Source organism: Bubalus kerabau, chromosome 12, assembly GCF_029407905.1.
Source record: "Bubalus kerabau isolate K-KA32 ecotype Philippines breed swamp buffalo chromosome 12, PCC_UOA_SB_1v2, whole genome shotgun sequence".
In the NCBI taxonomy this organism is placed as follows: domain Eukaryota; kingdom Metazoa; phylum Chordata; class Mammalia; order Artiodactyla; family Bovidae; genus Bubalus; species Bubalus kerabau.
The window spans coordinates 67,630,529-67,658,280 of NC_073635.1; the positions used below are offsets into that span (position 1 = coordinate 67,630,529).

The 27,752-nt window shown below is 37.9% G+C and overlaps 1 long non-coding RNA gene across 1 annotated transcript in view; it reads right to left on the reverse strand.

The window, feature by feature from the left end:
* Nucleotides 1-27,752, reverse strand: part of LOC129624622 (uncharacterized) — a 54,631-nt gene that overhangs the window by 24,492 nt on the left and 2,387 nt on the right. Inside the window, exon 2 of the long non-coding RNA XR_008701074.1 lies at nucleotides 19,670-19,769. This is a non-coding gene — a long non-coding RNA (uncharacterized LOC129624622). The remainder of the gene's footprint in view (nucleotides 1-19,669; nucleotides 19,770-27,752) is intronic.

The following is a 27,752-nucleotide window of genomic DNA, read 5'->3' on the forward strand; positions in this document are numbered from 1 at the left end:
AATCCCCATGGACTACAGTCCATGGGGTTGCAGAGTCTGACACAACTGAGCAACTAAGCACATATTTTCAGTTTTCCTTTCTTGAGTTAAATCTTCTTGAAGCAATATTACAGAGGAGAAAAGGTAATATCAGAAGGGGGAAAAATAATGTGAAAAACATAGCAGGTAACACAGAAAATGAAAAGACAATAAGTCTTAAGAGGAATTAAGGAACCAGGTACAGCAGTACAACTAGCATTTTCTAGTTTCACAAAAGGAAATTGTTTTTCTTAATTGTTTTTAGTATCTTTACTTCCTTAGCACTCTCTTGAATCACTGTACCACTCCGAGTAGTTAAATGATATGGCGATCACTTAGGCTATGACCCTTAGTCCCAAAGAGGAGTAATCCTTAAATTCAGTTTATTCTGAACTGAGTACAAACTCAAAAACAATGGAAAGGCTGTAGCTCTGTGCAGAGTGTCATGTTATTGCATTTTCCCTCTCGGAGATCTAAGCCATCAGCTAACCTATCGTCTCTCTTATTTATTGCCAAGCATGATATGTATGTTTTGTGACCTTCAACAGCACTATATCTACAACACTCCCACACTAAAAGCATTTCTATAGAAACAAAAAAGAATGAGGAAAATAACTTATTACTTACATTGTTCTAGGATTTTTATTTTCACCAGTTGCTTAAAATAGACATGCTTCCAGTAGGAAATAGCTCTTCTAAGGTATAATGAAGAACAAAATGCACTGTTTATGAAAAATTGATACTTAGAAACCTTTTGCTACACTATAATACAATTCATCTTTTACTAGAAGTACAACCTAAGAAATGAACATTTTTCTCTTCCTACTGTGAGCTAACACTATACAAAGACTGGGTTAGAGAAAGCAATCTGTTTCATAACTGTGCCAATCTGTGGAAACATTTGAAGCAGTACCTACATAATAATAGTTTTAGTATGATGTAGTCTCATTTATTTCTGCTTTTGTTGCCAGATTCAAAAACCACCACCAAGGCCTATGTCAAGGAGCTTACTACCTATGTTTTCTTTGAGCTTTATGGTTTCAGGTGTTACATTCAGTCTTTAATCCATTTTGAGTTATTGTTTATGTGTGGTGAAAGATAGTGGTGTTTTATGCTTTTGCATATGACTGCCCAGTTTTCCCAGAATCACTTATTGAAGAGACTGTCCTTCTCCCATTACATGTTCTCGGCTCCTCTGTCGTAAACTAACTGACCACATAAGTATGAATTCATTGCTTGGCTCTCTGTTCTATTAATCTATGTATCTGTTTATATGCCAGTACCATACTGTATTAATTACTCTAGCATGATAGTATAGTTTCAAATCAGGGAGCATGATACATCCAGTTTTGTGCTTCTTAAGATTGGATTGGCTATTTGGGGTTTTTTGTTTAGTTCAGTTCAGTCGCTGAGTCATGTCTGACTCTTTGCAACCCCACGGACTGCAGCATGCCAGGCTTCCCTGTCCAATATCAACTCCCAGAGTTTACTCAAACTCATGTCCATTGAGGTGGTGATGCCATCCAACCATCTCATCCTCTGTCGTCCCTTTCTCCCACCCTCAATCTTCCCCAGCATCAGGGTCTTTTCAAATGAGTCAGCTCTTCGCATCAGGTGGCCAAAGTATTGGACTTTCACCTTCAACATCAGTGCTTCCAATGAACACCCAGGACTGATCTCCTTTAGAATGGACTGGTTGGATCTCCTTGTAGTTCAAGGGACTCTCAAGAGTCTTCTCCAACACCACAGTTCAAAAGCATCAATTTGTGGTTCCACACAAATTTTCGGATTATTTGTTCAATTGCCTTGAAAAATACCATTGGAATTTTCAGTGAGATTGCATTGAACCTGTTGATTTCTTTGTGTAGGGTGTTATTAATTTTAATAATATTTATTTTTCCAATTCTTTCAAGATACTCATGGAATATCTTTCCATTCATCTGTACTTTCCTCAGTTTCTTTAATTAATAGATCTTTCACCTGCTTAAATTTATTCCTAGGGTTTTTTTTTTTTGATGCAATTATAAATGGCATTGTTTTCTTTATTTTTGCTTCTGAGAGTTTGTTAGTGTGTAGAAACTCAATAGATTTTTGTGTATTGATTTTGTATCCAGCAACTGTACTGAATTTGTTTAGTTTTTCAGCTTTTCACCATTGAATATGATGTTAGCTCTAGGTCTGTCATATATGACTTTTATTATGTTGAGGTATATTGCCTCTATGCCCACTTTCTGGAGCATTTTTTTTTTTTTACCATAAATAGATGAAGAATATTGTCAAAAGATTTTTCTGCATATACTAAGATAGTCATATATGGTTTTGAATTCTTTAATTTGTTGATAATAGTGTATCACAATGATTGCTTTGTGGATATTGAAAAATCCTTGCATCTCTGGGATAAATCCTGCTTGCTCATGTTGTACGATCCTTTTAATGTATTGTTGGATTCAGTTTGCTAGTATGTTGTTGAGGGTTTTTATGTCTATGGTAATCTATAATATTGGCCTTTTTTTCTTTTCTCTTGTGATATCTTTGTCTCGTTTTGGTCTCGGGGTGATGGCCTCATGGCATGGGTTTGGGAGTATTCCTCCCTGTGCAGTTTTTGGAAGAGTTTGAGAAGGATAGATGTTCGCTCTTCTCTAAATGTTTGATAGAATTCACCTGTGAAGCATCAGGTCCTGGACTTTTGTTGGAAGTTTTTTAATCATAGTTTCAATTTCAGTACTTGCGACTGTTCTGTCCCTATTTTCTATTTCTTCCTGGTTCAATCTTGGGAGACTACACCTTTCTAAGAATTTGTCCATTTCATTCAGGTTGTCCATTTTATTGGCATATGGTTGCATATAGTGGTCTCCCGTGATCTTTTATATTTCTGTAGTATCCATTGTAGCTTCTTTTTCATTTCCAATTTTATTAGTTTGAGCCTTTTTTTTTTTTTTTGATGAGTCTAGCTAAAGGATTATCAATTTTGTTTATCTTTTCAAAGAACAAGCTTTTAGTTTCATTGATCTTTTCAGTTGTTTTGCTTATATATTTCTGCTCTGATCTTTATGACTTTTTTTCTTCTGCTAACTTTGGGTTTTGTTTGTTCTTTTTCTAGTTTTTTTTAGGTGTAAGGCTAGGTTGTTTATTTGAGATTTTTCTTGTTGGCTGAGTTAAGATTGTACTACTATAAACTCTCCTCTTAGAACTGCTTTTGTTGTGTCCCATAGGTTTTGGATTGTTGTACTTTCATTTTCATTTACCTTTGGTATTTTTTTATTTCTTCAGTGATCCAGTGGTTGTTTAATAGCATATTAAACTTAACTTCCATGTGTTTGTGTTTTTTTACATTTTTTTATAATTGATTTCTAATCTCATAGTGTTGTAGTTGGAAAAGATGCTTGACTTGATTTCAATTTCCTTAAATGTACCTAGGCTCACTTTGTGCCCCAGCATGTTCTCAATCCTGGAGAATGTTCCATGTACACCTGAAGAATGCATATTCTGTTTTTGGATGAAATGCTAATATTTTGTAGAGGATTGTTGCACATATGTTCATCAGGGATATTGTCCTGAAATTAAAATAAGTGGGACTACATCATACCAAATAGCTTTGCACAGCAATGGAAACCATCCACAAAATGTAAAGGCAACCTACTGAATGGGAGAAAATATTTGCAAATGATGAATCTGATAAGGTCTAATAACCAAAATACATAAAGAACTCATAAAATTCAGTAGCCCCCAAAAAAAATCTGATTTAATAATGGGCATAAGAGCTGAATACATATTCTTTCAAAGACGATACACAGATGGCTCAACATCATTACACCATCAGGGAAATGCAAATCAAAATTAGAATGATATATTGCCTCATACCTGTTAGAATGGGTATTATCAAAAAGAGAAGAAATAAATGTTGGTAACAGTGTGGATAAAAGGGGGAACGTTCTCGCACTGTCAGTGAATATAAATAGATGCAGCCTCTGTGGAAAGCAGTATGGCACTAGCTCAAAGAGATAGATTTAGTAGTTAAAATATTGCTCAGCCACAAAGAGAATGAAATCTTTCCAATGTGAATGGACGTTGAGGGCACTGTGCTAAGTGAAATGAATCAAGGAAGGACACGTGCTGTGCTCTCTCTCGTATACATAATCTGAAGAAAACAGTACACTCGTAGATTCAGAGGAAAAATGCTGATTATTATAAGTGAGAGCCGTAGGGTGAGACAAATGTGTAAAAAGGCTTTAAAAAGTTCCGTACAAAAAGGAAAATAAATGGGTAAAGTCTTAGCATAAGCATTTCGTTCCATACACCTACTGACTAGATATACTATCAGCTGAAAGTTTTTGAAGTTGAGGGGAAAACATTTTGGCTAAAATCTTTGATCATCCACAACCTTACTGTACTTTTCCATAAAATAAATCAGAAAGAAGATAGAAGCTGACCTTCCAAACTCATGAAATCTTATTATTTTGTTAATTTCTACAGTTGTGAAATCTGGAACATTATAGAAAAGAAAGCAGCCTAGTATTGCACCCAGTCTAACAAATACAAGAAACCTTCTCTACTTCAGAGATATATTGAGGAGTTACCTAGCAGCTGCCAAATTTATATATCAAATCACTTTCAGGAGGAGTCTTGGTCCTTCTAAATTAGATATTGTGGAAGGCAAAGGTTCTAGAGCAAGAGTTTCTCAATTTCAACATCAATTACATTTCAGAACAAATAATTATTTGTTGTGGGAGCTGTCCTGTGTATTAGAGGATGCTGAGCAATATCCCTGGTTTCTACCCACTAGATGCGTGTGGTGCTCCCTTCCCTACATTTGTGACACAAAAAATATCTCATTTTGGAGACTTACACGTGTACTCCCATCAGGCACACAATGCCAGCCTTTCCTAATTTAGAATCACTACTTTAATAATAACCTAATTTGTTATTTTTTCCATCCCTTGTGACAACAATACAAATGACAATTGTACCTACTTGATGGAATTGTTGTGAAGATCTGAAACATCTAAGTGCTTAGAACATTGGCAAATAGAATATGCAAGAACTGTGGGATAATTCCCATGGGCAGAATACTGTGAGTGACAATTGCTCTGAACATAAGAGTGGCTGTTCTTTGACCATTGCAACCATTTGGCCATGAGATGGGTTATTATCACCTCTGTTTGTACTTATTTTCAGGAATATTACACATTATATTGATCTTATTTCTCTTTTCTATAATTTGAGTAATGATTTTCTCTTTACCTATAACAATTAATAAACCAAAAATACAATGAGAATAAAGTGTTCAATTTTATGTGCAAAGGATTCAAGACTTAAAATTTACATCATTACAATGGATAAAGTAATTTCACTCTCCCATTTCCAAGCAAAAGCCATAGAAAATTTGATTTAATATGTCATGACCAAGGCCACACACTTTGTGGAATTTAATTGCAAAAATCACTCTCTAATGCTGACAAAATTACCAAGCTCTTCCCTTAGATTTTTTTCAGAGATTCCCCCCCCCCCCCCAGACTTCTTTATAGCATTTATTCTGGGGATAATAAAGGACATTGAGAATAAGAAGCCATGGGCAGGTTGCTGATTTTGTTGACATCAGTATGGAGCAGTCTCATTAGATTAATAAGCTGCCATGTAAAACTCACCGCATAGGTATTTTCCCCATAGTCTTCTTATTGATTCTGGGCCAGACGCATGTTGCTTACAGCCTGATGAATTTAAGAATAGATCTAATGACTGCTTAATGTAGCCTTGCAAACAGCTTTCAAAAGTCATTAGGCCTGCAAACCAATAGGGTTTGCACCCTTGAGACATCATTCCACAGACAAATAGTTTTCAGTTTGACTTTTCTCTCTTAATTTATTGCTGATCTGTATGTAATTCATTAGGCCTGTACAAGTTTGGTTCTGCTGAAAGGAACTCTAAACTTGAGACTGAAATCTCTATTTGCCATATGGTTCTGCCACCTTAGAGCTCTGACCTGGACGGGTGATTTAATTTCTTGGGCCTCAGTTTCCTCTAGTATAGAAACTGACCTAAATCAGTTGTTTTCAACACATAATGTCAGGGCTCACAGCATCAGTACCACCTGGGAACTTGTTAGAAATGCAGATTCTTGGTCCCCATACCAGGCACAGTGGATCAGTACTCTGGGAATGTGACCAGGATAGCTTTGATTTAACAGGCACTCCAATTGATTCTGATTCAAGGAGATCCAACCAGTCCATTCTGAAGGAGATCAGCCCTGGGATTTCTTTGGAAGGAATGATGCTAAAGCTGAAACTCCAGTACTTTGGCCACCTCATGCGAAGAGTTGACTTATTGGAAAAGACTCTGATGCTGGGAGGGATTGGGGGCAGGAGGAGAAGGGGACGACAGAGGATGAGATGGCTGGATGGCATCACTGACTCGATGGACGTGAGTCTCAGTGAACTCTGGGAGTTGGTGATGGACAGGGAGGTCTGGCATGCTGCGATTCATGGGGTCACAAAGAGTCAGACACGACTGAGCGACTAATCTGATCTGATAATAAAGTTTGAGAACCATGATTGTAGGTCAGGGATCAGCAAATATTTTCTCTACAGGTTTAGATGGTAATATTTTAAGCTCTGTGGGAAGCAAAATCAAGGATATTATTCAGGTATCTATTTTAAAAGAGAAAAAATAAATTTTTCTTGATGTAATTGAAAACAGTAATAGTAATAGCTAAGACAATTTTTTGTTGTATGTGTCTACTAATGAAAATAATAGAACCCTTTTGAAGAAGGATACTCTTGCTGAGTTGGAGCACCAAGTCAATGTCCCCTTCATCAAATCAATTACCTATATTCATCTATAAAGTTCATCCTTGATCCTGGCATGCAAAGCAGAGTGCACACTGGATTTGGGCTGCAGGCCAGAGTTTACCACTCCTGACACAGAAGATCTCTACAGTCCTTTCCATTTCCACCATTTATGAGTCTACTGCAGTCAATGCTCAAGTTTTCTAACTACGTCTAATTTTTCCTTTTCTTCAGATTAAATTTAAGAACCCCAACTATATGACATCTGTATCAAATATCATATGATATCACTTCTATGTGGAATCTAAAACAAATGATACAAAATGAACTTATTAAAAACAAAAAAACAAAAAAACAGACTCACAGCCTTAGAAAATATATGTATGGTTACCTTAGTGGAAAGGTGGGAGAGGGAGATAAATTGGGAGTTTGAGGATGACATACACACAGTACTATATTTAAAATAGATAACCAACAAGGACCTAATGTGTAGCACAGGAAACTGTGCTCAATATTCTGTAATAACCTAAATAGGAAAAGCATTTGAAAAAGAATAGATACATGTGTAAATATAAATGAATCACTTTGCTGTTATACCTGAAACTAATACAACATTGTTAATCCACTATGCTCCAATATAAAATAAAAATTTTAAGAATAAAAAATTAAGAACCTAAATTATAAATTCTAATAGATCATTCTCAAGCTAACCCCATCTACCCAACACCACGACAATATACAGATATTTCAGAAAAACGAAACAGTGTCTGGATAAACTAAAGTCCAAAATGGGTTTTTGAATTTCTGAATTGAATTCTTCCAGAGCGAAAGGAAAAACTAACAATGGTCTTATCAGTTCAGTTGCTCAGTCATGTCTGACTCTTTGCAACCCCATGGACTGAAGCATGCCAGGCTTCCCTGTCCAGTATCAACTCCCAGAGTTTACTCAAACTCATGTCCATTGAGGCGGTGATGCCATCCAACCTTCTTTTTCTCTGTCATCCCCTTCTCCTCCTGCCTTCAATCTTTCCCAGCATCAGGGTCTTTTCAAATGAGTCAGTTCTTCACATCAGGTGGCCAAAGTATTGGAGCTTCAGCATCAGGCCTTCCCATGAATATTCAGGACTGATTTCCTTTAGGATGGACTGGTTGGATCTCCTTGCAGTCCAAGGGACTGTCAAGAGCCTTCTCCAACACCGCAGTTCAAAAGCATCAATTCTTCTGCACTCAGCTTTCTTCACAGTCCAACTCTCACATCCATACATGACTACTGGAAAAACCATAGCTTTGACTAGACGGACCTTTGTCAGCAAAGTAATGGTCTTATACATAGACTTTAAATATGATATAATATCCATCAGCAACATTCTTTGTGTTCTTTATTGTCTATTGGGGCAAAGACTGTTAAAAGTCAGCAGTGTTTCAGAGATTAAACAAAATAAAACCTATCAAAGATATATGTTCCTTTAAATAATATATAAGCAGGAACTTAATATCCCAAGCAATTAGCTATTATCAAATTCTGAATAAGACATATTATTCAGATCCCCTTTTATCCATCCAGGTGGGAATATGAGAAATGGAAATCTTTCTTAATCAAAGTTTCCATCTTAAGTAAAAATAGAGGGCACAAATGAGTGGAATCAATTCATTTGCTTTTGCTTGGAGGTTGCCTCCTGCAATTAATTCAATTGACTAGTTTAATTCCTTTATACATTCACTAGGGCATTGCTGAAGATATGAGTATTCAGTTTTAAACCTCACTTGGCTCCATTTTCTCTAGACCCCCTGACTCAGAATCAATGTACTGCCTTGTTATGGTCTGTGCTATGTGGAAGAAGAATTCAGTATCCCCCCCACCAAAGTATGTGATAACGCAGTTCACCCCCTCCCCCAGCTCCCACCCTGTTCTCATGTGAGCATATCTACTGAAAGAATTGTGTAGGTCTACATGTGCATCTGGTAAGAACTGAGTTAAGCTGCTCAGCATGAGGCAGAGGGTCGACTGCATGGGACACAGAAGAAATGGTAAAACACTGTTTTTTGGTTCATAAGGTAAAACTATAAAGGTCTTCCTGAATGGGTGGAAAAGTGGCTCCTTTCACTTCCTTTTAATATTTGCATTAGATATTGCAGCAAAATTTTCAAAAGGAGGTGTAAGAATAACTTCAAGCCAGGTCTCAATCACCATTATTACTCTTTGTTGTTGTTCAGTCACTCAGTTGTGTCTGGCTCTTTGTGACCCCATGGACAGCAGCACTCCAGGCTTCCTTGTCCTTCATCATCCCCTGAGCTTGCTCATGGCCATGGAGTCAGTGATATCATCCAACCATCTCATCCTCTGTCGTCCCCTTCTCCTACTGCCTTCAATCTTTTCCAATGAGTTGGCTATTCGTATCAGGTGGCCACAGTATTGGAGCTTCAGCATCAGTCCTTCCAAAAAATATTCAGGACTGATTTCCTTTAGAATGGACTGGTTGGATCTCCTTGCAGTCCAAGGGACTCCCATGAGTTTTCTCCAACACCACAATTCAAAAGCATCAATTCTTCAGCATTCAGCTTTCTTCCGTACACGACTGGAAAAACCATAGCTTGACTATATGGACATTTGTCGGCAAAGTAATGTCTCTGCTTTTTAATATGCTGTCTAGGTTTTTCACAGCTTTACTTTCAAGGAGCAAACATCTTTTATGTTCATGGCTGCAGTCACCAAGTGCAGTAATTTTGGAGCCCAAGAAAATAGTCTCTCACTGTTTCCACTGTTTCCCCATCTATTTCCCATGAAGTAATAGGAACAGATGCCATGATCTTTGTTTTCTGAATGTTGAGCTTTAAGCCAACTTTTTCACTCTCCTCTTTCACTTTCAACAAGAGGCTTTTGAGTTCCTCTTCACTTTCTGCCATAAGGGTGGTGTCATCTGCATATCTGAGGTGATTGATATTTCTCCCGGCAATCTTGATTCCAGCTTATGCTTCTTCCAGCCCAGCGTTTCTCATGATGCAGATAAGTTAAATAAGCAGGGTGACAATATACAGGCTTGACATACTCCTTTCTCACCTTGGAACCAGTCTATTGTTCCATGTCCAGTTCTAACTGTTGCTTCTTGACCTGCATACAGGTTTCCCAAGAGGAAGGTAAGATGGTCTGCTATTCCCATCTCTTTAAGAAATTTCCAGTTTATTGTGATCCACACAGTCAAAGTTATAATCAGTGAAGCAGAAGAAGGTGTTTTTCTGGAATTCTCTTGCTTTTTCTCTGATCCAGCAGATGTTGGCAATTTGATCTCTGGTTCCTCTGCCTTTTCTAAATTGAGCTTGAACATCTGGAAGTTCATGGTTCACATACTGTTGAAACCTGGCTTGGAGAATTTTGAGCTAGCATGTGAGATGAGTGCAATTGTGTGGTAGTTTGAGCATTCTTTGGCATTGCCCTTCTTTGGGATCGGAATGAAATCTGACCATTTCCAGTTCTGTGGCCACTGCTGAGTTTTCCAGATTTGCTGGCATATTGAGTGTAGCACTTTCACAGCATCATCTTTTAGGATTTGCAATAGCTTAGCTGTAATTCCATCACCCCACTAGCTTTGTTCATAGTGATGCTCCCTAAGGCCCACTTAACTTCATACTCCAGGATGTCTGGCTCTAGGTGAGTGACCATACCATCATGGTTATCTGGGTCATTAAGATCATTTTTCAATAATTCTTCTGTATATTCTTGCCACCTCTTCTTAATATCTTCTGCTTCTCTTCAGTTCAGTTACTCAGTTGTGTCCAACTCTTTGCAACCCCATGGACTGCAGCACGCCAGGCCTCCCTGTCCATCACCAACTCCCAGAGCTTCCTCAAACTCATGTCCATCGAGTTGGTGATGCCATCCAAACATCTCATCCTCTGTTGTCCCCTTCTCCTCCTGCCTTCAATCTTTCTCAGCCTCAGGGTCTTTTCTAATGAGTCAGCTTTTCACATCAGGTGGCCAAACTATTGGAGCTTCAGCATCAGTCCTTCCAGTGAATATTCAGGACTGATTTCCTTTAGGATTGACTAGTTTGATCTCCTTGAAGTCCTTTAAGTCCTAAGTCTGCTTCTCTTAGATCCATACTGTTTCTGTCCTTTATTTCTCTTTAGAAAGGGATAAATGTATTCCTGCTTTATCTGGTGGCCACACTGACATACAGATTAACTCCTAATTCTTCTTTCTTTTTCATTGTCTAATGAGGTAAAATAGAAATGTGGAAGCATACATAAAATGCTCTAATCTTAAGTGTACATCTCAATGAAATTTTACATATATACCTGTGTGACCCCCCAGTTCATAACAGCGAATATTGTCCACACTGTAGCCAAGCAATACCAACCCCAAAGGTAAACACTACCATGACTTATATCACCATAGGACAGAAATTTATGCAATCATAGTCTTCTGTGGTGTCTTTTTGCTCAAAATTATTGCCACTTACTAGATATATTCTTAAGTAATATATAAAGAAACCAGCCACAATCTGGGATCCACAATTTATAAATCCAGGTCATTCATCTCCCTAGAGAATATATGAAAACTTCCCTTCCAGATGGATTAATGTTAACAAAATGCATTAGCCAAAAAAAAAAAAAAAAATAACAAAATGATGTTTCTTTTGTTATCTAACATAATTGCAGTTTTCTCACATAGAATTCAAAGTATAGATATAATGGCTGATCTAAAATGTAAATTAAAAATGAACTGTAGGTTTTGCATATTTTACTGATTATTGATACCCTGTAGAATTTAAAACTTGCCTAGGAGTCCATCATGATGAATGGCTTTGCTTTAAGAAAATTTATAATTTTCATCTACTTTACTTCACACTTCACGAGCCTAATTTTTGAGGGTTCATTAATTCCCTTTCCTCTGGTGGCTGTTATATATTGTTTGGATTTCCATTTATGTCATTTTGTCCTCTAATCTGTTCTGTGCTCCTTTGCAAAATTTATGTAATTCAGTTTTATCTTTGAACTGTTTTCTTTGCACAATACTAATTTCACTTAAATTTTCTGGGTGGAAGAAAGATGTTTTTATTGTTCCTCTTGCTTGATTTACCTTATTTTTATAAAACAAAATATTTCCCCCATTTTCCCCTAGCCACTCCTTCATTTCTGTTATTTACCAGTTCCCGAAACTGACCAGTGGGAGTCCTTCGGCACCCTTCCTGCTGTCTTCCCTCTGCTGCTCATAATTCATATTCTCATCACCGGAGCCCTGGCTGCTTGGATGATCTAACATGCCTGCCTGGTCCACCCTCTCCCAGCTGCAATCCATCTACTATAAACTCCCTAAACCTCTGATGGCATTAGCCAAGTCTTCTGCAGAACAATTTAAATCACTCTTTCTCCTTCTTTAAGAATGCAAGAATCCATTTTAAAAGCAAGCACACCCTATAGATCACCAAGGTTGACCTAAGAGATTTTCATTATAGTGTAATGTAAATTAGTACTGTTATTAGCCCATGTATAAAGCCTCCTTCTCACAGACCCTCTGTAACTATGAAATCAAATAGTCAACTAACAAAATCATGAAGCTAATATAATTCAAGTGATTATGATGAATGAAAAAAAAATCCACCCACTACGTGATTATTGGAATAATTACTACATTTTGTAAACTGACAAGCCTAAGAAAAGTGTTGGGTAGATTACATCATCTCATGAAACACAGTATTATGGCAGGACTATAAATAATGCCCTGTATTGTGAGGTGATGTAATCCTCCCAAAACTTCTCTACATTCAGAATGTTCCAAAACATTCATGCCTTCCACGTGCTTCCGTCATTTACCTCTTAAGTCCACCTGGATTCTTTTCTCATCGGTTCACTAAAATAAATTGCAATGAATGATAAACACACAAATGAAATAATCTTGCTGTCTTTAGACAGGAGGCTGGGGCACATGGTATGTTTACATTATTTTATAGATTACTTAAAACTTCAAATGTGATATATCTAAAAATATGTCAGAGGACCTCAGTGTAATCGCACTGTGTTAAATGACAGTATAGTGGCGGAGGTAGTAGTTTAGTTGCTAAGTCGTGTCCAACTCTTTGTCATCCCACGGACTGTAGCCCGCCAGGCTCCTCCGTCCATGGAATTTTTCAGAAAATACTGCAGTGACTTGACGTTTCCTTTTCCAGAGAGTCTTCCCAAATGATAGAATACTGTTTACTCATTCTCAAAGTGATACTATACTGTTCTATCTGTTCATCAAGAAGACATTTTCCTTAAATGTGTTTGTATGTGTGTCCTGTCTCATTAGCTTCATTTTAATTTTCTTTACAGCAGAAGCTTTGCTTAAACCCCTTTATAATTTCAGACCCTAATCCAAGACTTGTATATATTAGTCTTCACTAAAAGTGCTCATTGATTAATCACTGAGTTAAAGAATGCCATTACATCTTATTTTCCTGATGGTTCACTTATTTTCTTATCCTAAAACTTCTCCACTTGGAAAAGACATTATGAACCTTCTCACATCCGTAACTTTACCCCTGATATTCTTTCCATTTTAAATAACCTTTCTGCTGACTGTAAACTACATCCTGTATATCTTTTAGCTGACCTCCCCTCCTTTTTTACATTTTCTGCTTCTTTGTGGAGACGTTTTATTTTTTTCATCTGCCCCCAGCAGGTTCATAATTGCTGACTGAAGCATTCTCATGATGGCTTCTCTCAAACCTTAATCAGATAATTCTAACATCTTTCTCATCTCTGTATTGGCATCTATTGATTAACATAGGCTCTCTCCTTGGCTTCATAGGCTTCTCAGCACCACCTTTCTACCTATTGCAAGAAAGAGAGTCTAACTTATCTGTCAGAAGATCTTTTCATATCCAGTTGTTCTGAAGAATTAACAATTGACACAGCTACCTCTAAATGACAGTCTCCTACCTGTACATCTACACTCATTCCTTAGATGATGTCATCAAATCCCACACCTATAAAATAACTTCTGTGTTTTGACGGACCCTAAGTCTATAGCTCCAGCTCAGTCTCTCTCCTGAAATCCAAACTCACATATACATATACTTATGTGACATCTCCATTTTGACTCCTAATAGGCAAATTTGATTCTTCCCATCTCTACTGCTGCCCCCCCCGACGCCCCCCCCCACCCCCCGCCACACACACACATATACACATTTGCTTCTCTCCTAGTTTTCTCAGAAAATAGCAACATCATTCTTCAGATGCTCATGCTGGAAACAATGAACTCCTCTTTTTTAGTTCTTTGTTTGTTTTTTTTAACTTCATACACTGAATAAATAGCATAGGAAATCTTACCTTTAGGTTTCAAGATATATTTCTTATCATTAAAAAAAAAAAAAAACAACCTACTGCTATCATCTCAGCCTAAGCCACCATCATTTTGCACCTCAGTTCAGTTCAATCGCTCAGTCGTGTCTGACATTTTGTGACTCAATGAACCACAGCACGCCAGGCCTCCCTGTCTATCACCAGCACCCGGAGTCCACCCAAACCCATGTCAATCGAGTTGGTGATGCCATCCAACCATCTCATCCTCTGTTGTCCCCTTCTCCTCCTGCCCTCAATCTTTCCCAGGATCAGGGTCTTTCCCAATGAGTCAGTTCTTCTCATCAGGTGGCCAAAGTACTGGAGTTTCAGCTTTAACATCAGTCCTTCCAAAGAACACCCAGGACTGATCTCCTTTACGATGGACTGGTTGGATCTCCTTGAAGTCCAAGGGACTCTTAAGAGTCTTCTCCAACACCACAGTTCAAAAGCATCAATTTTTCTGCACTCAGCCTTCTTCACAGTCCAACTCTCACATCCAAACATGACTACTGGAAAAACCATAGCCTTGACTAGACGGACCTTTGTGGCAAAGTAATGTCTCTGCTTTTCAATATGCTGTCTAGGTTGGTCATAACTTTCCTTCCAAGGAGTAAGCATCTTTTAATTTCATGGCTGCAGTCACCATCTGTAGTGATTTTGGAGCCCCAAAAAATAAAGTGAGCCACTATTTCCCCATCTATTTACCATGAAGTGATGGGACCGGATGCCACGATCTTCATTTTCTGAATGTTGAGCTTTAAGCCAACTTTTTCACTCAGCTCTTTCACTTTCATCAAGAGGCTCTTTAGTTCTTATTCACTTTCTGCCATAAGGGTGGCATCATCTGCATATCTGAGGTTATTGATATTGATATTTCTCCCAGAAATCTTGATTCCAGCTTGTGCTTCATCCAGCCCGGCGTTTCTCATGATGTACCCTGCATGTAAAAGTTAAATAAGTAGGGTGACAATATACAGACTTGACATACTCCTTTTCCTATTTGGTTCCATGTCCAGTTCTAACTGTTGCTTCCTGACCTGCATACAGATTTCTCAAGAGGCAGGTCAGGTGGTCTGGTATTCCCATCTGTTTCAGAATTTTCCACAGTTTATTGTGATCCACACAGTCAAAGGCATTGGCATAGTCAATAAAGCAGAAATAGATGTTTTTCTGGAACTCTCTTGCTTTTTCGATGATCCAGCGGATGTTGGCAATTTGATCTTTGGTTCCTCTGCCTTTTCTAAAACCTGCTTGAACATCTGGAAGTTCATGGTTCACATATTGCTGAAGCCTGGCTTGGAGAATTTTGAGCATTACTTTACTAGCCTGTGAGATGAGTGCAATTGTGTGGTAGTTTGAGCATTCTTTGGCATTGCCTTTCTTTGGGATTAGAATGAAAACTGATCTTTTCCAGTTCTGTGGCCACTGCTGAGTTTTCCAAATTTGCTGGCATATTGAGTGCAGCACTTTCACAGCATCATCTTTCAGGATTTGAAATAGCTCAACTGGAATTCCATCACCTCCACTAGCTTTGTTCATAGTGATGATTCCTAAGGCCCACCTGACTTCACATTCCAGGATGTCTGGCTCTAGGTCAGTGATCACACCATTGTGAATATCTGGGTCGTGATGATGTTTTTTGTACAGTTCTTCTGTGTATTCTTGCCACCTCTTCTTAATATCTTCTGCTTCTGTTAGGTCCATACCATTTCTGTCCTTTATCGAGCCCATCTTTGCATGAAATGTTCCCTTGGTATCTCTAATTTTCTTGAAGAGATCTCTAGTCTTTCCCATCCTATTGTTTTCCTCTATTTCTTTGCATTGATCCCTGAGGAAGGCTTTCTTATCTCTCCTTGCTGTTCTTTGGAACTCTGCATTCAGATGTTTATATCTTTCCTTTTCTCCTTTGCTTTTTGCTTCCCTTCTTTACACAGCTATTTATAAGGCCTCCTCAGACAGCCATTTTGCCTTTTTGCATTTCTTTTCCATGGGGATGGTCTTGATCCCTGTCTCTTATACAATGTTATGAACCTCTGTCCATAGTTCATCAGGCACTCTGTCTATCAGGTCTAGGCCCTTAAATCTATTTCTCACTTCTACTGTATAGTCATAAGGGATTTGATTCAAGTCATACCTGAATGGTCTAGTGGTTTTCTCCACTTTCTTCAATTTCAGTCTGAATTTAGCAATAAGGAGGTCATGATCTGAGCCACAGTCAACTCCTGGTCTTGTTTTTGCTGACTGTATAGAGCTTCTCCATCTTTGGCTGCAAAGAATATAATCAATCTGATTTCGGTGCCAACCATCTGGTGATGTCCATGTGTAAAGCCTTCTCTTGTGTTGTTGGAAGAGGGTGTTTGCTATAACCAGTGTGTTCTCTTGGCAGACCTCTATTAACCTTTGCCCTGCTTCATTCTGTACTCCAAGGCCAATTTTGCCTATTACTCCAGCTGTTTCTTGACTTCCTACTTTTGCCTTCCAGTCCCCTATAATGAAAAGGACATCTTTTTTAGGTGTTAGTTCTAGAAGGTCTTGTAGGTCTTCATAGAACTGTTCAACTTCAGTTTCTTCAGCATTACTGGTCAGGGCATAGACTTGGATTACTGTGATATTGATAGGTTTGCCTTGGAAACGAACAGAGATCATTCTGTCGTTTTTGAGGTTGCATCCAAGTACTGCGTTTCAGACTCTCTTGTTGACTATGATGGCTACCCCATTTCTTTTAAGGGATTCCTGCCCACAGTAGTAGATATAATGGTCATCTGAGTTAAATTCACGCATTCTAGTTCATCTTAGTTAGCTGACCCCTAGAATGTCGATTTTCACTCTTGTCATCTCCTGTTTGACCACTTCCAATTTGGCTTGATTCATGGACCTAATATTCAAGGTTCCTATGCAATATTTCTCTTTTACACATGGACCACTTCATTAACCTCCAGGTTTCTTATTTCCCACCTTCTTTTCTATTCCTTGAGTCTAGTCCCACAAGTGCTCGAGTGATCATTTTAAGATGGAAACCAAGTCCTCAGTTCAAAAATACCCAGTGTCACTGCATTTCACTCACAGTAATGTACAAAGTTCTGCCTCAACCCCTACTACCATCCACCTTGTTCATACTGTGCTACCAAACCGGCCTCACTACAGATCAATGGACAGGTCAAATACAATATACGCCTAGGACCTGCACAGTTGTTGCTATAAGCATAAAGAAAGTTCTTATCCCAGATATCTTATTTTTTGTTCAGTTCTCTGCTCAAACGTTACTTTGTAAGAAAGAACTTCTCCAATCACCTAGCCTAGTTTAGTACCCTCTCAATATAATTTTCTTAATCTCATTCACCCTACTTTTTCTTCATAGTTGTTATCACCAATTCACATATGGTAGTTTGTTTATTCATTGCTTTCTGACTTTCTCCGTGTAAGATAAGCTCCAGTGCCTAGAACGTGTAAATGCTCAGTAACTATTTGTTGATCAATTTTAAACAAGTAATGATCAATCACAATTAAAAAATTTTTTCTGGTTAATGTTAAGTCTCTTGCTCAGTCGCGTCTGACTCTTTGCGACCCCGTGGACTGTAGCCACCAGGCTCCTCCGTCCATGGGATTCTCCAGGCAAGAATACTGAAGTGGGTTGCGATTTCCTTCTCCAGTGGATCTTCCCGATCCAGGGATCAAACCCAGGTCTCCCGCATTGCGGGCAGACGCTTAAACCTCTGAGCCACCAGGGAAGCCCATCCCCTGCCAAATATAGGAAAGATCAAATCAAATATACATATTTAACACATAATGTTTCAGTTTTTTTTATGTATCACCTTTTTTTGTCCCCCAAGGAAGAATGCACTTAAATTAGCACCAAACTATAATGGAAAACAAGTAATGATCATTCTCATTAAAAATCTGTGCATTCAGAGCTTGTTATTATTATATTCCTATTACATTGAAATGTCTATCTTCTTTTAAACAAATTGCTAGAAATAGAGATTTTCCATTAAAATACTCTTTCCTATAATATAGAAAAATAATAGGAAAAAGCAATGTTGCCAGAATTTAGAAACACATATTACTTCTGAATGAAATATACATTTTCTTTAATACTTATTATCAGCTTATGAGTTTTAATGGTAGGACTTAATTCTTATGCTCACTTCTATTTCTTTGTGAATTTATAATCTCCTAATTGCAGATGGAAGCATTACTCTATGAGCTGCTAGAGTTTTTTGTATTGCATTTTCCCCCCAGTTTGTTTGTAAAGTTTCTGGGAATTTCTGCTTATTGAGCAGGAGAGAAATATATTTCTGAAGTTAGAGTTCACTTTCTTCATAATAAGTTCAGAAAAAATAATTGAACATGTACAAAAAGGATTTTTATACTAAAATTTTCAGATGTGTCCTATGATTCTCCTGTATTTTTAGTTGTATCATTCACCAAATAATTAAGGAAATCACAAATCTCATTTTGCAATATACAAAATTTCTCCCTCCATGCTTTGTCTTATCAAGCCTTATAAGTTTTCTTGAGAAAATTACAATGATTTACAAACTGGTTTTCTTGAACCAGCTTGTTTAATTGCCTAGCAAGCCATTTCACATTCTCTGTTTACAACAGTGTTCCTTGATCTCAAAGTTTATCTTTCAGAGATACTGCACTGGCTTTTAAAGGCCCAAGGAAAACTTCCTACATTTTTCACATGTCAAGCAAAGGCATTCATGGGTTAGCCCCCTTCAACTTTTTCTAGCCACATCACCTCTACCCAGCATGGAACATACAGTCTTTTAGGTCTCTAACAACCCACACCTTGCAAGTATCTTATACCTTTACCTGAAACACCTTTCCTTCTTGCCTAACTGATAGCTTCTGTGTATTTTTTCAAGGGTGATTTAAAAGTCACATTCTGTATTGAAGGTAAATTCTGAAAAGCTTTTCGGGTTTCCGACATTGCGTAAGTGTGAGTTGGCCAAAGTTGAATAATACATAGTAGCTAGTAGCTCAGTCATGTCCAACTCTTTGCAACCCCATGGACTGTAGCCTATCAGGCTCCTCTGTCTATGGGATTTTCCAGGCAAGAGTGCTGGAGTGGATTGCCGTTTCCTTCTCCAGGGGATCTTCCTGACCCAGGAATCAAACCCGGGTCTCCCTCATTGCATGCAGACGCTTTACCATCTAAGCCACCAAGGAAGCCCAATAATAATAATAAGAAGAAGAAGAATACATAGATCCCATCTTCTTGGAGCTCCCAGACTGTGAAACCACCTCCACCTATTCCCCTTTGAATCCTTCCTGATCAGAACTAGATTAGGCTCCTGCCTTATAGTGGGCTTCCCAGGTAGTGCTTATTTACTATTAAGAACACACCTGCCAATGCAGGAGACATAAGAGATGCGGGTTCCATCCCCTGGGTCGGCAAGATCCCCTGGAGGAGAGTCTGGCAACACACTCTAGTATTCTTGCCTGTAGAATCCCATGGACAGAGGAGCCTGGTGGGCTACAGTCTACAGGGTCGGAAGAAGTCAGATGTGATTGAAGAAACTTAGCACATATGCACCTACCTTATACATCGATCACTGTACTCTGTACTTTTCCAGGTAGTACCTTCTCTTAATCTTCTACTTTATTCTTGAATTTGGCCCAATGTTTACAAGTTTGAGACTACAAAAGAGAGACATAATGAAAGATCTGATTACCATCAGAACATTTTTGCTTTTCCTAAGGTAAAAGACTTAAAATTTGTTAATTTGATAATGAAAATTTTTGAATCATTTCTTTTAAAGGAGAATCCTTATCTTCAGTTAGGCAGAATTTATATTGATATGGGAGGTTCAAATATAATAAAAATAATAATAATTTAAAATAAAGTTGCCCCTTGTCGGCACTGACAAAGACAAAATTAACTTATTTATGTGATGTTGTGGAAGTTTTGTCTAGGCTGAAAGGACATTGCCATATACCTCCTTTGTCTTCCATTTATCTTGAAAATGAGATACCAGGCAATTTACCCATCAGGGTTTTTAACGAGTCACAGTATTTGAAGGCTGTGAACTGAGTAATATCATTCATTTATGTTCTTGTCCTGCAGCTGTTGAGTTTTATATAAGACAGTTTGAAACAAAGAAAACAGAGCTCTTTATTAAGCTTCACTATTAAGTGGAACTAAGCCATTTCAAGAAATAATGGCATTTCACAGAAGAGAGTAAAAAAGCATAAAGTGTAATTTTCCTCAAGTAACAAACAGGTAAATGGCAAAAAAAGCATAAAATAGTGACCAATAAATAAGTACTCGGTGTTGAAAAAAAGCCAAATGGCACAATTCTGCAGCTTAACTTTCACTACAAATAAGTCAACTGTGAGTCAAATTTAATATGTTTTATCAATAGATCCTTTTCTTTTTTTCCCCTAAAGTAATTTAGAAAACTAGCGCTGCTGCTGCTGCTGCTGCTAAGTCGCTTCAGTCGTGTCCGACTCTGTGCAACCCCATGGACAGCAGCCCACCAGGCTCCCCCGTCCCTGGGATTCTCCAGGCAAGAACACTGGAGTGGGTTGCCATTTCCTTCTCCAATGCATGAAAGTGAGAAGTGAAAGTGAAGTCGCTCAGTCGTGTCCAATTCTGAGCGACCCCATGGACTGCAGCCTACTAGGCTCTTCCGTCCATGGGATTTTCCAGGCAAGAGTACTGGAGTGGGGTGCCATTGCGCTGGCAATCACTTACTGCCTTCTTACAGGTCACACTTGGAGACTAAAAAATAATCAACATCATCAGGCTAGAATCTGTTGTCCAACTAATCCATCACCAAGTCCTTATGCCTATTACAGAGCTTCAGTTACGACTTCCTATGCCTGCCTCCTTCCTGCCTCTCCTCTCAGCCTCCATCTTGGTACAGGTCTCATAACTTCTTGCCTAAATTTTATGGATAGGCTTTTAGGTGTGTTCTTTTCCTGCCACACCCATTCATTTAGGTCATATCCACAAGAATTACAGTTCTAAAGCATAAATCTAATCATACCATGCCCCTGCTTTAGAAAACTTCCTTTGGCATCAGTTTCTAAAAAATCCTAGAGGCTCTAAGTTTGAGTGTTCTTGATGAAATTCTCATTCATCATCAAATCAGTTTTCAGCATGTTCTGTGTGGCAAGCCCAACAGGGATTCATCACTGTGTGAAAGAGGTGTATTCCCCTGCCCACTTGGAGTTTACCTGGTTTCCTATTGCTGTTGTAATGGTTACAAGAAGTGTAGTGGCTTAAAACAATGCACATTTATTATCTTATAGTTCTGGAGGTCAGAAGTCCTGTAAACAAGGTGTGAGAAGGACTGCCTTCTTCCTGGAGGCTCTAGGGGACAATACATTCCCTTGCCTTACCCAGCTTCCAGAGGCCACCTGCATTTTTTTGCTCTGGATTCCTTTCTCCATTTTCAAAGACAGCCATGTAGCATCTTTAAATCTCCCTCTTACACACATAGACACTCACCTTGGCCTCCATAGGCACATCTCCTTCTCTGTCTCTAACTCTCATCAGGACACCTGCCCAGGAAATCCAGGATATTCTCCCATATCACAAAGTCCTTATTTAATCACATCAGTCTTTTTTGCCCTCTAAATTGACATAGTCACAAGTTCTGGGGATTAGAACAGACATTTGGGGTTGGGGGTGTGGAGGCCAGAACTGCTGTCTCTTACCATCATTGTTTAACAAAACAGGCAGATATTCAGTGACATTTTAAGATTCTTTTTACTCTTCTATATTTCCAAATGTTATCATACCTATAAGTAGTAATTTTCCGTTCAGATGGTAAAGAATCCGCCTGCTATGCTGGAGACCTGGGCTCCATCCCTGGGCCCAGAAGATCCCCTGGAGAAGGGAATGGCAACCCACTCCAGTATTCTTGCCGAAAAAAATCCCATGGACAGAGGAGACCGGTAGGCTACAGTTCATGGGGTTGTGAAGAGTCGGACAAGACTGAGAAACTAACACACACACACACACAATAGTAATTTTCTAGCGATGGAAAAAAGTTTTAATTGTAAAAGTTATACTCTATCAATTTCTCAACTGAAATCTAGATTTCCCATCATGATATACATTTTAGTCACATATGCTAGACTACGCAGTAGGACACTCACAGTTCCCTTCCCTGACTCTCCTTTGTTATAATCCTGTCTCTTACATAGAAACTGGGAAAGTTTAACACCAACTTTCGATTTGGTAAATGCCTCACTCAAAGGTCATTCTTTTACTAGCTCTTCCCTGACACACTTGGGCTTGACCACTTCTTCCTTTGTCCCTCCAGAGAATAGATTCCCCTTTTCTGGAAATTTACAGAATTATTTATGTTGAACCTTTGCCATTCACCTCTATAGGACTCTGGGATAAGGATTATGTCCTTGACTTTCTGTACATCTAGCACTTATCATAGTGCTCAGCACCACTACTGAATAAAAGCTTGAGCTACAAAATAAGATTTCTTTGGGAATGGTACATTTAAAAATATATCTGTTAATACATCCTTAAGGCTATGGGATATCGCAAATTATTGAACTACTAGGATGTTTAAATTACTTTCATGTATATGAAGCAATCCCTGAAGGTTGTAACACAACACTGAAAGTGTAGATTTTCCAGTCATATGTTGAAGTGAATGTAAACAAAGGAAATCTTCATGAATTTTTTGTTCAAATTCAAATAACCTGCCTTATTCGTTAATCATTATTTTAACAATTTTTACTGTCAGGTTTTTAATGATATTATACATGTTTTATAAAGGATGTTTCCACTTATTGACTATTTTAGGTTATATCTTATGGTGTGGTTTTAATGTGTGGATTTCTACACATGAATCAGGCTTTTAAAGGTATTATTTTTCTAAGAAGCACTACTGAAATGATCTGTTTACAATCTGCTGCCTGCTCATGTGCAACAGGTTCAGAACAACAATTCTTTAAAAGTTATTTCAATCTGGGTCTTTGTTAAGGGTAAATATGAAACTGGATTAATTTATATAATGGACTGACCCATTTATTTTTTATGAAGCAGCTAATGTGTACTTAATGCATGTGACATTAATTCCAAAGACATTCTGTCCTGATATTAGTTCCAATCCCACCCCACTAAGGAATTGGTGTATCCAAAAAATTGGGGAAGGAATCATGTCTATTCTGGCCTCACTGGCATCCTCTACTTTTATTACTTTGAGTTTTGCCACTGATACTTGTCTGCATTCTATGTCAGAGATAAGATCAGTCGCTCAGTCGTGTCCGACTCTTTGTGACCCCATGAATCGCAGCACGCCAGGCCTCCCTGTCCATCACCAACTCCCGGAGTTCACTGAGACTCACATCCATCGAGTCAGTGATGCCATCCAGCCATCTCATCCTCTGTCGTCCCCTTCTCCTCCTGCCCCCAATCCCTCCCAGCATCAGAGTCTTTTCCAATGAGTCAACTCTTCGCATGAGGTAGCCGAAGTACTGGAGTTTCAGCTTTAGCATCATTCCTTCCAAAGAAATCCCAGGGCTGATCTCCTTCAGAATGGACTGGTTGGATCTCCTTGCAGTCCAAGGGACTCTCAAGAGTCTTCTCCAACACCACAGTTCAAAAGCATCAATTCTTCGGTGCTCAGCCTTCTTCACAGTCCAACTCTCACATCCACACACGATCACAGGAAAAACCATAGCCTTGACTAGACAGACCTTTGTTGACAAAGTAATGTCTCTGCTTTTGAATATGCTATCTAGGTTGGTCATAACTTTCCTTCCAAGGAGTAAGCGTCTTTTAATTTCATGGCTGCAGTCACCATCTGTAGTGATTTTGGAGCCCTGAAAAATAAAGTCTGACACTGTTTCCACTGTTTCCCCATCTGTTTCTCATGAAGTGGTGGGACCAGATGCCATGATCTTCGTTTTCTGAATGTTGAGCTTTAAGCCAACTTTTTCACTCTCCACTTTCACTTTCATCAAGAGGCTTTTGAGTTCCTCTTCACTTTCTGCCATAAGGGTGGTGTCATCTGCATATCTGAGGTTATTGATATTTCTCCCGGCAATCTTGATTCCAGCTTGTGTTTCTTCCAGTCCGGCGTTTCTCATGATGTACTCTGCATAAAAGTTAAACAAACAGGGTGACAATATACAGGCTTGCCATACTCCTTTTCCTATTTGGAACCAGTCTGTTGTTCCATATCCAGTTCTAACTGTTGCTTCCTGACCTGCATACAGATTTCTCAAGAGGCAGATCAGGTGGTCTGGTATTCCCATCTCTCTCAGAATTTTCCACAGTTTATTGTGATCCACACAGTCAAAGGCATTGGCATAGTCAATAAAGCAGAAATAGATGTTTTTCTGGAACTCTCTTGCTTTTTCTATGATCCAGCAGATGTTGGCAATTTGATCTCTGGTCCTCTGCCTTTTCTAAAACCAGCTTGAACATCAGGAAGTTTATGGTTCACATATTGCTGAAGCCTGGCTTGGAGAATTTTGAGCATTACTTTACTAGCGTGTGAGATGAGTGCAATTGTGCGGTAGTTTGAGCATTCTTTGGCATTGCCTTTCTTTGGGATTGGAATGAACACAGACCTTTTCCAGTCCTGTGGCCACTGCTGTAGGTCAATTTAAATAAGGTGATAGTATTCAACTTGTTATACTCAGTATCACCAGTTCTTTTTTCTATTTGCATTCACTCAAAATAACAGAGTAGAAAATCTGTTTTAAATAATTTTAAAACCACTTTAATCCTTCCTACTTATTTGCCTTTGTTTCCAAATATAAAATACTAGAACATACAAATGTAATTCTCATGTGTGTCTATAAATACCAGCCATCCATTCCTTCTCGTCTCCTTCTGCACTTCTTTCTCTCTCACTCTCCCTCTTTCCCAACTATGCCTCAAAGCTGGGAGAGGTTACCTGGACTAGCCTGATAATTTAGTTAGAAAAAAAGCAACCTCTAATTTGAGCATCATTTAGGGAAAAATGAAACGTTGACTCTACATTATTTCCCAGGCTGTATTAGCAATGATCCTTCTTTCCTGGAGTACATCTATGGGTTTTAGTATTCCGTGTATTTTTTAAACCCATCATATATGGATGACAGCTACTTCTCTGTGAAGTTTTGTGGAATCACCAGAGAGCTAAGGCTTTATTTTTTAAAAAAATACCAATTCAAAACATTAATTTATCAGTTGACCCAGAAGTAACTGGTCTCCAACAGATGATACAGATTAACTAAAACTATAATGACAAATTCATAAATCAGACAGCTTGTTCATTATTTTTAGAAATATTAATGCCAAGTGCTTCAAAACACAAGTGTTAGTAAGCTATTTCTCTATAGAAAATAACCTCTGCTGCATACTAATTTTAAAATTAGGAAGTTGACAGTTTAAAGTCAAGTCAGTGAACAAAGTTAAGCAATCTGTTTTACATCCTCAAGCTACAATTTTTCTCTTTATTAAAAGTAGATTAATTAACATAGGTGTATGTCTAGTACAATTTTCTTTCATTCTACTTTTCTAGAAATACAGTTACTAAATATTATCCTTTAAATCTACCTGTCCAAAATTCCTGATAACTCAAAATTTGTATCAGCAAAATATTTGTTAATTGTTGCTACAATGTCTTAATTTAACTTATAATTCACTTAATGTCACTGCATTCCACTACCTAAATCTCAAAGTGCTCTCATCGAGTGATCATTTCTAGTTTATTTCTGAGATTTTGCTTATCAGATACTTCATAAAACTTAATATCAATGAGAGTGCACGTTACTTTAAGGTCAGGGGGATATTTTCTGAAAATATCACCATAATCTTGAGTTCAGACTCTAGTCCAGAATCTAGACTCCAGATTATGTCCTCTTAGAAAATGCACACATTCTCCATGTAAAACACACTTTGTCAAAATATTGATTATGACTGCCTTTAAATAATAGCAACAGATCACCAGCAAGGTGAGTAATAAGCAGAAAACACCATGAAAATATATTCAGACTTAGAATGTTATTTAATCAAGTTAAAAGTGAAAGTATTTTAACCATAGAAGATCTTTTTTTAAAGGAACATTTTTTAAATTTACCCCAGGATTGATTTTAGTCTGTATATCCACATTATATGAATCAATATCATCATTCTTTTAAAAAACTTAAGTAAAGGAGATTGACACTTGACCTTGGAAAACCTAACACAAATGCACACACACATACACGCACATCTTCACATCAAAAAGTTAATGACAATTTTGATAGAAGTTTTCCTAAGTTGCTATGGTGAATAAAACTAAATATTCCTTACAACAGAGTTATTGAACCAAGACAAAAAAATAACTGAGACAAAGAGAAGTTCAAGTTTCTCTGGCTAATCATAATTCTGGAAACCAATAAAGGGATTAAGTAAACATAATAATTTCTGGAAATTTATACTTCAACTTCTATAGAAACAAATAGTGCTTTTTTTTTAAAAAAAAGAACTGATACAGTATTTGCAGAATATATACATTTATACATTCAATATATACATATGTATGTGTAAATATATGAATTTATATGTATTCATTCCATTTCTAGAATTCACAGTTACTAAATGGCTTTATTCTGTGTATACACTTTTCCTCTAGTGTCTGTGGGGATTGTTTCCAAGAATCCATGGATAATCAAGCCCCTTATATATAGTAGGATTTTCATGTACCCTACACACACACACCCTATGTACTTTAAATCATCTCTAGATTACCTTCAATACCTAATACGATGTAACTGCTATGTAAAAGTAATAGGAAATATAGCATAAATACTGTGTGCATGGTTTCCAGTTTGTGGCAAATTCAAATTTTGTTTTTGGAACTCTCTGGCATTGTTTTTTCCAAATATTTTCCATTCATGGTTGACTAAATCCAAAGATGCAAAACCTGCAAATACAGAGGGCTGATGTAGTTCCTTTTTTTTTTTGGTCCATTTAGAATCATACAGCATACATGATAGTGTGGTAAATTTAAATATTAACACTTTTCTGGATATCTGATAACTTTCTCTAAATACTTTAAAATGTCTTCATGGATACAATGTGCATATCATTATGGAACCAAATTCATCCGGCAATTTGAATGTTATATGCATGAATATAATGAGTACTCAGAGAGCGTAATTTTTATCTATTTCTAAGCATAGATTGGTTCGGTAGAACTCCAGAGGGTACAGAACAGCAGTGCCTGTGTGCATGCTCGGTCGTGTCCGACTCTTTGGGACCCCATGGACTGCAGCCCACAAGGCTCCTCTGTCCATGGGATTTTTCCAGGCAAGAATACTGGAGTGGATTGCCATTTCCTACTGCAAGAGATATTCTTAACCCAGGGATAGAACCTGAGTCTCCTGCATTGAAGGCAGATTCTTTACCGCATGAGCCAATGGGGAAGCCCACAGAATAACCACTACCAAATCAATGTTTTTCAGCTCTTATATATAAATAAGAAAGTACTAATAGAGTGGTTAACAGAACAATCTGTAAAATTAACATTGGGAAGAGTATTTCTCTTCCTTCTATTTCTCAGGCTCCATGGTGAATATCATCAATTGAGGATTGCGGATGTGTGGATGTGCAAGTGAAGATGTGTAAAATAAACTAAAAATTACATTATTAAGAACTTAATATAAATTTTC